At 35.6% G+C, this 10,246-nt stretch overlaps 1 protein-coding gene across 2 annotated transcripts in view; it reads left to right on the forward strand.

Annotated features, from left to right (window-relative positions):
- Positions 1 to 5,223, forward strand: part of MTARC2 (mitochondrial amidoxime reducing component 2) — a 36,763-nt gene extending 31,540 nt beyond the window's left edge. For both annotated transcript variants that reach the window (XM_051993336.1, XM_051993335.1), the window contains exon 8: positions 3,610 to 5,223. The gene's annotated coding sequence lies outside the window, so the exon portion shown is untranslated. The remainder of the gene's footprint in view (positions 1 to 3,609) is intronic.
- Positions 5,224 to 10,246: the final 5,023 nt, after the last annotated feature.

A 10,246-nucleotide genomic window follows, 5' to 3' on the forward strand; every position in this document is an offset into this window, starting at 1 on the left:
AGACATGTAATCTGGGGCAATTAATCTGGGTGATCTGGAATGCTAAAATTTGTAATCCAGATGATCTAGAACACAAGGGCATTTAATATAAGATAGACAATCTGGGACTGCTAATCCCAGTGACCCAGAATGCAAAGGCATGTAATCTGGGACTGCTAATATAGGTGATCTTCTAGAATACAAAGACACAATCTGGGTGATCTAGAACACAAAGTTACATAATCCAGGGCACTTAATCTGGGTGACGTAGAACACAAAGAATGTAATCTGGGGCAGTGATGTTCTGGGTTACCCATCCCATATCATATATCTTTGTGTTCTGGATCACTTGGACCAACTATCCTGGGTTATGTGTCTTCGTGTTTTGGATCACCCGAATCACACACCCCGGACACCGTGTCTTTGTGTTCTAGATCATTCAAGATCTGTGTCTCTGTGTTCTAGATCACCACCAGATTATGTGTTGTCGTGTTCTACACCACACAGACCAATCACCTCGGAGTACTGAATCAACTATCTCAGATCACCAAATCAGCTACTTCAGATTACATGTTGTTGTGTTCTAGATCACCCGGGATGGTGTGTATTTGTGTTCTAGATCGTCTCAGATCACAGGTCTGTGTTCTAGACCACACAGACCAACTATTTTAGATTATGTGGCTTTGTATTCTAGATCACCAAGGCAAACAACCATCTCGGATTATGTGTCTTTATCAACTTCATATTATGTGTCTTTGTGTTCTAGATCACCCCAAACCACAAGTCTTCGTGATCTAGATAGCCTGGGGTCATGTGTCTTTGTGTACTAGATCACCCAAACCAACCATCTAGAGCTTCGAGGATTTTTTCTCCTAGAGAGAAGATCCAGAAAAGAATCTAGAAAAGATTGAGGATCCAGAAAAGAATTTGCATAAAATCAAGGATCCAGAAAAGAATCTAGAAAAGAGTTTTTCTAGAGAGAGAATCCAGAAAAGAATTTAGAAAAGATTGAGGATATAGAAAACAATCTAGAAAACACCAGATTGAAAATAATTTAGAAAAGAATATTTTCTAGAGATCCTATCTCTAAATAACTTCCCTTTTCCTGATTCTTTTCTGGAAAATCCAGAAAAGAATCAGGAAAAGGGAAGTTATTTAGAAAAGATTGAGGAGATCACTGGGATTATCTGTCCTGGATTGCCTATCTTGGATTGCATGTCTTTGTGTTCTATATCATCTGGATTACAAGTTTTTGAGTTCTTGATCACATGGATTAACTGTCCCAGACTGTGCATCTTTGTGTTCTAGATCATCTCCATTACATGTCTTTTCAATTACATGTCCTAGATTGCCTTCCTGGATTACATATCTTTCTAGATTGCCCAGATTAAATGTCTTTGCATTCCAGATCACCCAGATCATGTCTCGGGTTAACTGTCCCAGATCATGTGTCTTTGTGTTGTAGGTCACCTGATCCATGTGTTTTTGTGTTTGAGACCACCTGGATCACGTATCTTTGTGTCCTAGATCACCTGAATGGTGTACCTTTGTGTTCTAGACCACCCTGATTGTGTGTCTTTGTGTTTTAGATCTCCTGGATCAACTATCTCAGATTACATACCTTTGCATTCCAGATCAGAACACAAAGATGTGTACTCCAGGTGATCTAGGACACAAAGACATGCAATTGGTGATAGTTGGCCCATGAGATCTAGAACGCAAACACACATAAATCAGGGAGATCTAGAACACAAAAGTGCATAGCTCAGGTGATGTAGAACACAAAGACATGTGATCTTGGATAGGTAACCTGGGGCATGTAATCTGGGTGATCTAGAATGCAAAGACTTGCAATCTGGGAAGGCAGGCAGAATGATCTAGAATGCAAAGGCACATAATCTGGGTGAGTTAGAACACAAGAATGTTATCTGGGCTAGATAATCTGGGTGATCTGGAACACAAAACACATGCCTCAAGTGATCTGGATCACAAAGACATTTCTGGAATAGTTAATCTGGGTGATCTAGGACACAATGGCATACAACCTGTGTGATCTAGAATGCACCGCTCAGGTGTTCTAGAACACAAAAGATGTGATCTGGAAGAGGTAACCTGGGGTTTGTGATCTGGGTGATCTAGAATGTAAAGACTTGCAGTCTGGAAAAGTAACCAGGATGATCTAGAATGCAAACACACACAATCTGGGTAATCTAGAACACAAAGGCACACAACCCAGGACACTTAATCTGGGCGATCTAGAACACAGAGAATGTAATCTGGGACAGTTAATGTAGGCAATTTGGACACAAAGACATACAATCCAGGCAATCTAGAATATACAGGATTATTATTATTGTCCTGTTGAAATTAGATAGCATGAATTTGCTATGCATCCTTTCAGATAGTGGCACATAATAAATGGTTGTTAAACGAAATTGAATTAGGTCAAAAAAAGTAATGCTCTCTTATTCTGTTTAGTAGTTATTTGATATCAAGAAGAAGGAAAAAAAAAGAAATTGTAGTTGTTTACAGTTAGTTTGTCTGACGAAAATCTTTCAGATAGTTAACAAGAGAATAGCATTTGAGATTCTAAACACCTTGGGTCTCCTTTGCTGCTTAATTACTGAGAAATATTGTGACCAAATAATAGTTATCTGTTGGATACTTTGGAGGATATAGAATAGGTCAGCATAGAAATCTGGATGGAATTTCGTTAAAAATGAAAAAAAGTATTATTCCTATTTCTATTATGAATCTCATCATATATAATATTCCCATCATGCTTAGCAAATGATTTGACACATAGGAGGCACCCAATAAATACCTTTTTTGGTTTTTGTAATTAAATGGATAAACTCTAGAATTCAGATACTATTCTATTCCTTTCAGTTTGCACTTCCACAATTCATCCTTAGCTCCTCACTCTCACTTCACACACCTAATCACTTAAAAATCTTGTGGTTTCTACCTCTAAGTTATCCCTAAGTCCTCTTCTCTGCTCTTAAGTAGGTATCACTTACTTCTGGTCAACATTATCTCTTTACTGGACAATAGCTTTTTAATGGATTTTCCTACTTAAAGTCTCTCCTTGATCCAGTCCATCCTCCACAAGGCATCAAAATATCATTCCCATAAATTCTAATGTTTTTTCATTGTCTCTAATAACAAATATGAACTCCAATAAGCATTTAGAGGTCTTTACAACCTGTACCCATCTTACCCTTCCAGTCTTATTACATATTACTCCCTTCTCCAAAGCCAAAGGTACAGTCAAACTCATCTTGCTGACACTCCAGGTCCCACCTCTATGCATTTACTTTAGCTGTTTCCCATGTTTGTAATGCCCATTGTCCTCATTTATGAGTCTTACAATAAATACCTTTATGACTTTAGGCAAATCACAACCTCTCTGGGTCTCAGTTTGCTCATTGGTAAAATGATAGAATTAGATGAGATGATCTCTGAAGTGCTTTTCAACTTTAGCTTATGAGTTAATTGTGAGCCCCCAAATAAAAAACAGATTCTCATCCATTGAAGTGATATGAGGTGGGAATGTGGGCTGTGATCTTGGGATATTATATTTGTGATCTAGGAAGCAAAATAACCAGAGTCTTTTTGTAATTCATTCAGGTTACAATACTGGAAATGGACTGATCAGGATCAGACAGCGACATCTTGACAGACCCTATAACATAAAACCTTTTAGTAAATTTGTCTTGGAAAAACCTTATACTACTTCTGACTGTATTGACATGTATGTTCTGTATGTTAATATGACAAAAGGGAAAGGTCTAGTGGGAGAGGGTAGGGGAAGAAATAATAATAATAATAAGATAAACTTTAGATGCCCATTTATTGGGGAATAGCTAAATGAATTTTGGTACATGAATTTAATGGAATATTAATGTGCTGTAAGAAATGATTGGGGAAGTTAGATGGCATGGTGGATATAGTGGATAGGGCACCAGCCTTGAAGTCAGGGGGAACTGAATTCAAATTTGATCTAAAACACTTAACATTTACTAGCTGTGTGACCCTGGGCAAGTCAACCCCAATTGCCTCACAAAAAAAAAAGAAAAAATGATGAATGTGATGGATATAGAGGACTATAGAAAGATCTACATAAGTTGATGCAGAGTGAAATAGAAAAGAGAAAATAGTAACCACAGTGATTACAATGATACAAATGAAATTAAACAGAATTAATGTTACAGAATGATACAGAAATAATCAAAAGAATCAAAAGAAAAAGTTTAAAATTTGGAAAGAACAAGTATGACCCAAAAGATAGAAATAAGAAGACACCCTTCTGTCAGTCTTTTGAAGAAATGGGATGCCTACAGGTGTGTTGTGCTGCACATATTTTCAGAATTTTTTGGTGTATTTTTTTCCTTTTCCTCCCTTTTTCTTTTTTTTTCCCTTTAAAAATATTATTTGTAATATGGGATGTCTCTCTCAGATGAGAAGAGAAGAAATTCTGGTGATATTAAAAAAATATAAGATCCATTTAATAATAAGCTAATTAAAATGACATCTTAAATTCCTAACTTTGCTAATATTGAGAAAAAGTAATGAACCCTATTACTTTGCAAAAAAGAGGGGCTGTTAGGTGGTGCAGTGGATAGAGCACTTGCCCCAGAGTCAGGAGGTACGGAATTTCAATTTGGCCTCAGACACTTGTCACTTACTAACTTTGTGACCCTGGGTAAATCATTAATCCCAAATGCCTTGCCAAAAGAAAAGAAAAGTAACAGAAAGAAGAGTCATTAAGCTTCAAAGTATAATGTTTCTAACATTTCCCTATTTGAGGATAAATTTAAGCTCAGACACTTCTTTTACATCTTTCTACAATCTTTATATAACTAGTAGATTGTTCACCTTTATTTTTCTGCCAGTAGGAGTAATCTAATCCTAGATACTTGATATGTGAGTTTTTAGTATGGAGAGATGTTATTTTGAAACTTTTCTAGGATAAGAATATATCTGATCAGAATGGAGCACAGGAGAATAGAATTTCAATTGGAATAGTTTATTTAAGACAGTGATTGACCTAAGAAGAGCATGAATATTTTTTAAGATATTGAAAATTAACTTAAATTAATGGAAATTTCCTCTTTTAGTAGTATGATTAAGAAAGAATTTTTCTTGACTCCATCTGCCATTGAGATAATCTACTTCTGATTTTATATTTTTTATTGTAATAAATATAAATTGAAATTAAACATTCTTAAATTTTGAGGCTCATGGGCTTTTGTTTCTGGCTGTTTTAAAATTTTCACCATTCATTTTTCTTTAGTCTTTGTAACTTAAGAACATAGTAACTTTCATAGAGATAGCCACCTCATCTTACAATTACTACTTTGTATTGTCATATCATATTAATGAAATAAGGAGTTGGGGTGTTGGGAGGAGCTTACTGGTTTTGTCCATTATACAAAACCTGGCGATTTTGTGGTAAGTTGGAAAATGAAAAACAGCACATATGCCAATCTTACTTAAATGAAGCTAAATTACTGGAAGGATATTTGAGAGACACAATTGACTGGCTTCAGTCTCCAGGCAAAGGTATAGGAACTTAACACTTCCAGCGGAGGCTATGAAAAAAAGCCAGGTTTTGGGGGTAAGTAAGAAATGTTTCTTGTCTTTGGATTGTAATTGATGCTTCACAATATTGTGATTAAATCCTGGGATGAAGATCTGTGAAGAAAGAGTAATTCAGGGGTGGAGGCTTCCAGCATTAACTTATATTTAGGAGAAACATTGTCTCCCCTAGTTGGATATGATAGAAACAAAACTGTCATGGGTCACAAGACAATGACTGGACAGAAGCAGAAAAATGCTTACTTCTTATTTTCCTTCCAGTCTTAAAAGTGACTGTGGGATCTTCCTTAGCTGTTCCTTGAGCTAAAGGAATCAACCCTCTGCACAGTTTCCTAAATCCAGCTATTATTCCTTGGGATTTTGAACAAGAGCAATTCTTAATTCTCAAATGTGCCAAAAGATAGCAAAAGAGGCCTGGGACAATCCATGCTTGGAAACTGGCACTGCAAGGACTGGACATAATTCACATCTGACTTAAGCTGTATCGTTTCATCCAAATCAGTGCATGTGGAAGCTATTCCTGTAGGTGAAGGAGCATGCACACAGCTCTGTTATTAAGTGTGGTATTTGAAATCCTGGTTGGGGTCTTTTGGCAATAGGTCTTATTGATTGACTCAAACTTATGATATCTTGCCCCTCCTCCCCACTCCAATGCCTAATGTTTGGAGAGTGAACACACACAACCACAACATCATTGTTTCCACTACCATAGGATCATGAAGGTTGAGGGCCCCAACCAACTGCTGATCTCCTAATCCTAGCACTATCAAATCTGGCCTTCTTTCTCCCCTGAGCCCTATGATTTAGAGTTTGCACTTCTTGAGATTAAACTCCCCCTCCCTAATTATCTCTCTTTAATTCTATAAACTCACTTCTACCCTTTTCTTTTTGCTTTCTTTCCATTTTCTCTTTCGTGGAACTCCTAACATTGACAAGCTTCCTTTCCTCCTAGATTTTCTTTTAAATTAGATTTAGATTAGATGTTTTTCTTTTGTGTTTACAAAAACTTAGTTCTTTCCAGAAGATATGGCATTTTTAGCTTCTAAAATACATGTACCAGAAGGAGGCAGAGTACTTCTTGTTTTCTACTGTCATTTCCAGAACTTTCTCATACCACAATCATAAAACTTATTTCCTCTTTTCTTTTTAAGTGTCACTCTGTTGGTCACTTTCATTGAGTTTAGATTCTTATTTTGGTGATCTATAGGCCTCCAATTTACTGAAAAACTACTGAACAACAGTCTGGTCATAACTGAATGCAAGCAATTTAAAATTTGAGAACTTTTCCTTAGGGGCAGAAAATCATGAATCTTTGAATCTCTTTGAATCATGAAATCTTTGAATGGCAGTGGAATGAATTTGAAGCTAGAGAGTTGGTCTCTTTAGAGGAGTTAAGAAGATTTAGATAAGGCATTCCAGAGAGTCATTAAGAGAAGTGGTATGAAGGACAAACCTGAAATATAATGTTATTGTTTTTATTTTTTTCTTGAGAGGCCTTATGGTATATATATGTTTTATATATATACATATATACACACATGTATATGATATATATATGTTATATATACATATATAATATGATATATGTGATACATATGGAATATAGAGGTGATATATCATATATATTATATATATGACATATATAAAGGAAAGAATACTAGATCCAAGTCAGGGCAGAAGTCAAGAAAATTAGTATTTGGTAAACATCTTCCTCTAGGTGCCAATTTTGTCCTGTTACTTAAAACAGGGCTTTTTCAACTTTTTCTACTTGCTTCCTTTTCCCCCAAGAAATTTTTATAGGACTCTGGGTATATACGTATATAAAATAAGCATCCAAATCAAACATTTACTGATAAGAAATCGTAATTTCATGACCTACCCACATTCAGTTGTGAGATTCCGTATGGGGTAGTGATCCATAGTTTAAGAAGCTGGGACTTAAAGTACATGTACTCATTCTAGCCTTCCTTTTCATCAACCTTCTCAACTTTCTGATCCACATATTTACCTCAATTATAAATGGTTGTATTTTAGATCTTACTGTCATGGGTAACTGTGCAATCTCCACTGTTTTGAAGTTCCCTTTTCTTATCACAATCTTTTTACCCTTCCCTTAATGTCTACATTGTAGAACTTTCGTCTTTCTATAATTCTTCATCTTTCATTACTGCTCTGACTTCACTTCTTTCTCTTCAATCTTAAACCAATCCTACTACACACATTTTCCCAACTTTGACCCTCCTACTCCTTCCCTTTCCACTAATTCATACTTGGAAGCCTTCAAATGTGGATCATCTTCACCATTTCCCATCTCCCATGATGTTGAAATGCCACCATACCAACTGTGCCAGTACAAATTCAAGCTTTTTTTTCTCTCTACCAAATCTTTATTACTATAGGACAAAATTTTAATTTTTTCCTTAATTGCCATACCAAACCCTTCTCTCATCAGATATCTTCAACTTAACTTATTGACAGAATTGAGATCTATCTTAAGGTCCCTCGTGTCCTATAAAATTCCACCCAACTTGAATTAACTGCTTTACTCCATTCAGAGAGGAAGGACTGATCTTTTTGTCAAAGCCTCCACTGGGAAGTTCCTCTAATCAACATTCCTTTTTCTTAAGTTTATCTTATCTCCAGAAGTCTTACCCATTGCCTATTAGCATATTCAGACATCCCTCATCTTTTAAAAAATCCTCACTTAATCTTACTGTTCTCTCAGTTATCCTCTCCTCTCTTATCATCCTATATCTCTTTTCCATTTTATTACCATACTCCTGGAAAAAAGAATCTAAATTCATTTCCTTTATTTTCTCACTATTCACTCATTCTCAAATCTCATAATTTGTCTTCTGTCCCACTACTTGACTGAAACTGTCTGTTCTCCCTCAAGTTACCAAAAATATTTTAATTGATAAAACAGCCTTTTCTCAATCTTTACTCTCTCTACTTTCTAGCCACCTGCCTCTTCATGGATGTTCTATCCTTCTTTGGTCTCTCTGCCATTCCTCCCTCTAGGTTCTTCTGCTAATACATTTGACAATTCTTTCTCAATTTCCCACATTGGGTCATCAGTTATCTCCCATCTCTTAACATGGCTGTTCTCTAGAATTCTTTTCTCAGTATTTTAAAAAAATATTTTCTTTCTATATTTCCTCCCTTTATGATATCACTTCAAGTTGTTGTTTGGTCATTTCAGTTATGTCCAATTCTTTGTAATCCCATTTGAGGTTTACTTGGAAAAGATGCTGGAGTGCCATTTTATTCTTTTGCTAATTTTACAGATGAAGAAACTGAAGCAAATAGGGTTAAGTGACTTGCTCAAGGTCAAATGGCTAGTAAGTGTCTGGGTGCAGATTTGAATTTAGGACTTTCTGATTCCAGGCCTGGCACTCTATCCATTTATTCACAAAACTAAATATTAGACACTTTCTTCATGTGTAAAATGGAGAATTTTCAAGTACTATATAAATGCTAGTTATTGTTATTATTATTATATCAAGCCCTGATCTCAAGTAGCTGACTACTGAATATCTCTTGGATATTCTATAGGCATAGCAAACTCAATGTTTGAAATAAAATCGAAATTTTCTCTCCCCCAATATCTTTTCTCTCTCAGATTTCCTTATTTCTGAGGATATCACCATTATCTTTCTCACTTAAGCTTATAACCTGAAAATCATCCTTGTTTCTACTTGCCTTTTTTCTTTTCTCAATATCCAATCAATTGCCAAGTCTTAAAAATTCCATATCAACATCATCTCTTGAATCTATTGACATGTTATATTCAGTCATTTCTGATTCTTTGTGAAAAAGAGTCTTTGTGACACTGTGCTGGGATTTCTTGGCAAAAATATCAGAGGGGATGATCATTAATTATGGGACTTGTCCAGGATCACATAGTAAGTGTTTGAATTTGTATTTGAACTCAGGTTTTCCTGACTTCAGGCTTAACACTCTATCCACTGAGACACCTAGCTGTTTCTGTTTATTAATCCTATCACCACACTATTTCTTTTTTTTTTTTTTTCACTTTATTTTAATACTATCTTTTCATTTTTCAAAATACATGCAAAAATAATTTTCAACATCACCCTTGCAAAATCTTGTGTTCCAAAGTTTTCTCCCTCCCTCTCCCCTAGACAGCAAGTAATTCAATATAAATTAAACATGTTTCACCCTGATCATATCTCACTTAGACTTCCATAGAACGCTCCTAAATTGCCTCCCTGCATCCAGGCTGATTCAGAAATCTTTAGTGTAATGATTTGGGTAAATACCCATTGCTTCAAAATTCCTCAGCCTAGATTTTCAGACCTGCTACAGCATAATTTTACTATATTTTACAGCCTTATTTCATATTATTCTGTTTTCAGAATTCCACTTTCTATAAAAAGTGGATTATCAGATGCTCCCCAGACTAGATATTCTATCTCCCATCTTCATGCATTTGTACAAGTTGATCCTATATCTGAAATGCACTCCTTTCTCCTTCTTTTCATGGAAGGTTCAGTTCAAGTATCACCTCCTGCATGAAGTCTTCCCTGATTGAGCTAAAATTCTATCCTTCCTGGTAGCCTTATCTTAATAAATGTTATTTTCTTTCCCTGTCCTCTGACAAAGTCAAATTTATGGGAGACATGGACAAAAATCAAACAGAACA

Source organism: Antechinus flavipes, chromosome 4, assembly GCF_016432865.1.
Source record: "Antechinus flavipes isolate AdamAnt ecotype Samford, QLD, Australia chromosome 4, AdamAnt_v2, whole genome shotgun sequence".
In the NCBI taxonomy this organism is placed as follows: domain Eukaryota; kingdom Metazoa; phylum Chordata; class Mammalia; order Dasyuromorphia; family Dasyuridae; genus Antechinus; species Antechinus flavipes.